This window comes from Triticum aestivum, chromosome 3D (genome assembly GCF_018294505.1).
Source record: "Triticum aestivum cultivar Chinese Spring chromosome 3D, IWGSC CS RefSeq v2.1, whole genome shotgun sequence".
Classification (NCBI taxonomy): Eukaryota; Viridiplantae; Streptophyta; class Magnoliopsida; order Poales; family Poaceae; genus Triticum; species Triticum aestivum.
In genome coordinates this window covers 556,184,796-556,190,280 of record NC_057802.1, presented here as the reverse complement: position 1 = coordinate 556,190,280, position 5,485 = coordinate 556,184,796, and the positions used below count along the sequence as shown (strand labels likewise).

At 42.3% G+C, this 5,485-nt stretch overlaps 1 long non-coding RNA gene across 3 annotated transcripts; it reads right to left on the bottom strand.

Moving 5' to 3' along the window:
- Nucleotides 1-328: 328 nt before the first annotated feature.
- On the bottom strand, nucleotides 329-4,454 carry LOC123080454 (uncharacterized). Of its 3 annotated transcripts, none has more exons than XR_006438435.1 (5): nucleotides 4,128-4,454; nucleotides 2,941-4,054; nucleotides 1,745-1,951; nucleotides 914-1,055; nucleotides 329-624 (listed from the first exon to the last, which is right to left on the bottom strand). It is a non-coding gene; the product is annotated as an uncharacterized lncRNA (long non-coding RNA). The 3 variants fall into 3 exon arrangements; XR_006438434.1 differs by having other exon boundaries at nucleotides 914-1,024; XR_006438433.1 differs by having other exon boundaries at nucleotides 914-1,951.
- Between the last annotated feature and the right edge of the window lie 1,031 nt (nucleotides 4,455-5,485).

Genomic DNA, 5,485 nt, shown 5'->3' with positions numbered 1-5,485 from the left:
GACCAATTGAAAAGGTCAAAAATTAGAATCAGCCCGGTCCAATTGGGTGTTTATATGGGCTGAGCCCATTAATTCAGCCTTTTTTACATTTTTCTATTAATTTTCGCTAGCTACATGGGCCTGGCCCAGTAATTTAGCCTTTTTATTTCAAGGCCTCATCTATTTCGCAGTCCATTTCATTAAGCCTTTTTTATCATATTTGCATCATTGCACAATATTCCGTGCACTATTGTTTGGGCCATTGCCTTTTTAGAGCCCAAATATTATTCGATCCAATAGAACATTCAATCTTTTTCAATCAAAGATTTCAATTTTACACATTTCAACAGCAAACAATAAATAATTTTCTGAATTAAATGATCAAATCCAGAAATCACTAAATGAAACTCAAACAGCACGTACACGACTACACGGTCCATCAAGTGTACATACACTCAAATACACATGCAACAAAACATAGTGGCAACATCAACTAAAACTATGATGCACATCTCCAGGCTGATCTTTGGTCACAACAGCAGCCACCTCGACAACATAAGATCCTGATCTATATAAATTATTTACTTAAAGATTCTTCTCCTGGAATTCCTTGTACACCAACTTTTGACGAATGAAGGCCAAAATCTGCGGATTATAAATCAGAAAAGTTAGGGAACATAATCAAGTGTAGCCCTGCATATAACATTCTCCTAACAATGAAACATAGCTGTAGAATTTGAGATCTAATAAGAAACCATGCATATAACATTCTCATAACAACAAAACTGAGATATATTTGGAAAGGGCAAATGACAAGTATCAACCTGCTGCTAGATAACAGAGCAAACATGTCAAAATTATTCAGATATCCTAATGTGTGTCACATTATAAATGCATCAAGCTTCAGGCCATCAATTTTAGGATGAGTAGATACCTAGCTTCATGTCGATGATATGGATGGTGCTGTAGTAGAACATCTGGTAAGCATCATCTTCGACACTGAACGTTGCAGATACTTGTCCATTTAGTAGTCTATCATGCGCTCCTGCCATCGCTCCAGAGAGGATATGGTAAATCTAAAATACTATTAGCAGCCCACAATGCTAAAAAGGTGCTTTAAGATAGTGAACCAGTGGATATCACTCAAGTAAACTATTTTACTCCTTACATACAACAGTCAGGAATTAGTACAGTTGTTGAAGCAGGAGTAAGTTGATCATATAACATAAGAGTCAGGAATTCTATGCTTATTGTTAACAAAAAATGATACAAGTTAATATTTTGTTTAACAGTAGGTCTAAGAAAAAACTATGCATTTGGTGAGAATATAGCAACAGATTAAGAGCATATTGTTCAGCATCACACAGATAGTAGAACAATGCTACAGGAAGCTATTTGCATAAAGTAGAGAACTACAAAACAAGCTATTGACCATCCTACTGGTAGCAAGGACATAAAGATAATCACTTAATAAGATAAGAAGCAGACATGAATAAATCACATAACTATGTACAATTCAATATCCCAGCTGAGAGTGAACATGTATTCAACATTTCCTGCATTTCAATACATGCACGACAGATTCACAGCAAAACTATATATTGCTGTACAAACATGCATGAACAGGAAAGCAACCAAACTACAAGAACATGTAAGAAACAGAGGGAATCACTATAACATATGGAGTGACAAGCACATATATGAACTCAAAATAATGCCCAGCTAGACCAAAAGAAGCTGGATTAGTCGGAATCAGGCAACGGACCGACAACGCTGATGCGCCGGCTGTTCGAAATGGAACGCGTTAAAGGGACGCGATTTTGGGGACGGGGAGGAGGCACGCTCGGCTCGCCTAACAACCGCCTTTGTCGCTGCTGACGAGAGTCGTGCCGCCGAGTCCCGCAGCCACCAACTCGCGCCGCTCACCGCCGCAGTCACCACCTTCGTCGTCGACGCGGCGGTGCTGCCGGACCTGCAAAAAACAGAGGAGGCGTCTGGAATCAGGCGACGAAATCCAGCGAATGGACATCACACTTGCCAACTAATTAACTATAGCATGCTACAGAAACATTTCATTAACAAATTTGATTCAGGAACTAGCTTATTGACTATGAGAAAAATGCTTAGAATAAAAATCATTTCAAGAAATGCTGCAGTAGCTAAAAATCATTATGTCAGGGAAAGCGGATACTTCGTCTAAATAAATACATCTTATGCCAGACTTATTAAACTAAGAGCAGTCACAGCAACACAACATACTTGAAAATGCCAGATTTAGCATACCTCTATTCCTACGTACTACACATAGGTTAACAACTAGGAGAGCAATAGAGCATGCCAAGACTGCAATTGGCCGACTTATTGCTTTAGGTCACAGTGCCAAGAACACTGCTACATGTACAAGTACAACAACAGAAGAATCTCAGGCCTCTATAATTCGCTAGTTTCTTAGGAAACAAACATCATTGCAAATTTTGATGAGATGCATAGGTCCAGCTGATGACTACACAACAGCAACTACTGCAGACATTGGCTAGAGAAATGCTCATCTTTTTTATTCTTTGTAAAAGAAATTTTGAGTTCAAGTAGTAGCACTAGTTACTGACTACACATGTATACAGTGCAATAGCATAACTATAAGTGCAGATTTTTAACCAGTAAGTGCACATAACCTGGACTATTATAGCATCCGATTTTTAACATTTGCACTATTATAGCATCAGATTTTTAACAGGAGGTTAAACCAGTAAGTGCACATAACCTGGACTATTATAAGTGCAGATTTTTAACCAGGAAGTGCACATAATCTGGACTAGTAAACCAGTAAGTGCACTACATAAGGCTTGGGCTGCACACAAACACACACATACATGTATCAAAAGCAATTCAGTCAACACTCTTGGCAGGCAAGAGGCAAGTTGGCACTCACAGGGTTGAGATAATAGCAGGAGACGTGCATACCTTAAGGGGCGAGCGATTGGTCCGAGCCCGGAGAGCAGAGGAGGCATGGCGGCGGTGTGCTGGCGCACCTTGGAAGCCCGGGAACATGGTGGTACCGATGGTCAAGGAAGAAGAGGAGCAGAGCGTCCCTCCTTCTGCTCCTCGAGGATGGGTGACCTGCAGTAACAGATATGTTGTACAACCTGGGATCAAATGTAGCACATACTATCATTGTAACAGTCTTCTCTTGTGTCTGGCAGTATCCAAATTTACTGTTACTTTTTAAAGTTAAGTTGAATCGTCTTGTAGGAACAAAAGAAGAAACGAGTTGAGTCTCTGAATCTGGCCATGCTACAAGACAAATACCGACTACACACATTTCCAGTCAACATTTTAAATCTAAATGTGAGACTAGTGCTGATATGGTCAGTTTGAGCTTCATAAGTCTAATTATGGAAAAAATGCACTGAAATCAACTTGGTATGCGTTGCAGACTAACACAGTAGCAGGCAGGCAGGGTTGCAGTAACCCAAGTAATATAATGTACAGCAGAGCGAGGCTTTTGGGGGTTTCCTACGATTTTTTTACCAATAGCTTTTTCTTCACAAAAAGCTAACGGTTGGTCCTGAATTTTATCTTCACAGGGGTGTCAATCAACCACAACGAAACTGCATAAACTGAGGGATTCAATGCTAATTCGAACGCGAGTACGCACAGGAAACCTACAGCGATGGAGAACCAAATTCGCATCCGCATCAAATCAAACGGCCAGATCTACGCGGAAACCTAGGGGAAGCAAAGGAAGCAGATCGAGGACATGGACCTGTGGTCGAAGACGGCGACGCATGTGGAGTCATAGGTCGGCGGGGAGCTGGAGCCAACCACGCCGACGCACAAGCCATCGTCCCCTTCTTCAGAGGAGACGTGTGGGTGATGTAGCTCCTGGTAGGGCGTGGCAGACGACGAGATGCACAGCCCCGCGAGGCTTGCGACAGCGCTGTCGCGTCATGGTAGCCGGTGCTCTATTGGCGCTGGGAGGGAGGTTGCGTGGTAGGGGAGAAGGAGCTCCATCTCCATGGTGGCGACCCGTCCCATGGAGGTTCGCCCCTCCTGCCATCGTCGTCATCCCATCCACCTGCCGAAATGGAACACAAGACAAGGTGAGGTGAGGAGGAGATAGTGCACGAATAAGGAGGGGAGGGGCTTACCGGTGCCAGATCCGGCCACCTCTGGCCTCGCTGTCGCTGGATGTGGCAGATCCCGACGAATTTAGGGGTGGCGGCCGAAACCCTAGCCACGGGTGAGGGTTGCGGGCGAGTACTAGAGAGCGCGGATCTGGGCGTGGGCTCGATGGTGAGGGTCGTCGGCGGAGGGGGTGGGCGACGGTGGGTGGCGGTGGGGGTGGGTGACGGTGGGCGGCGGTGGATTCAGATCAGATCAGAGTGAGGGAGAGGAGGGAGGGGCGTCAGTGCGTGGGAGAGAAGGGTGCGAGAGGAGGAGTGCGGGACGTGGGTGAGACGGGCGACGTGCGGGCCGTTGGATCCAGAGCATCCGACGGTGATTAATCCACGATCCACGTGAGAGGCCCCTGGACCAATCAGAACGCAGTATACAGGTATGATATTTTGACCATTTCAATTGGTTGTAATCGACTAAAATTAAGATGCTCATCTTAGCTATTTTATTATGACCTGAAAAATTGAAAAAAAAAAAAACTTATCATTGTGTCAGCAAATTTGACTTCAGTTTTCAGGAATAATCACAAATTGAAATAAGACAAATATTTTTTAAAGAGTTATGAGAAATGAGATCTTTTAAATCATTTTTCCAATTTTCGATTGCTCGAAATGAGTTTTTTTTGTGAAGGACCTATCATATATTTGTTGCAAAATTGGACCAAATCAATTTTTTAAAATACTAGGTCATATTTAATGCACAATTGACAAAATGGTTGGGTGTCAAAAGTTTTGATCCACCTCTGGTGAAAAAGACAAATTCCCGCCGATTCAGCAGGAAGCGGGTCAAATTTGAACGGCAGCTGCCTCATAGTTTGCTATTTATTTTTTCCAAAAATCATTTCTATGTACATAAGTATCTATTTAATCAGAGAAACATCAAAAGTTTTCCAAAATTCAACCACTAGCTAGGAACGGTCAAGCCCGCCGTTTTGACCGCATTTTGAAACGGGCATAAAAGTTTTCGAAAAAACCAAAAAATTGGAAAACCTTCGCATTGTGTCATTATATGTGACCAAGTTTTCAGAAAAAATAATAAACTTGTAACACAACAATTATTTTAAAAAGTGTTCTTAGAAACGAGCTATCATGCGTGAAGATTCATGGCTTTCAAGCCAAATGATCAATCTTATGGCCACATTCATGGCATAGTTTGTTCAAATGATCTCATATTGTGCACAAGGGTGCATCTTGGAATTCCAAACAATGTTGCCTAAGGGAGTTTTCATTTTCTTTGCACGGAAAATTCATTTTCCATTTTCCGAGTGCCCGAAATGAGTTTTTTTGTGAAGGACCTACCATATATTTGTTGCAAAATTGGACCAAATCAA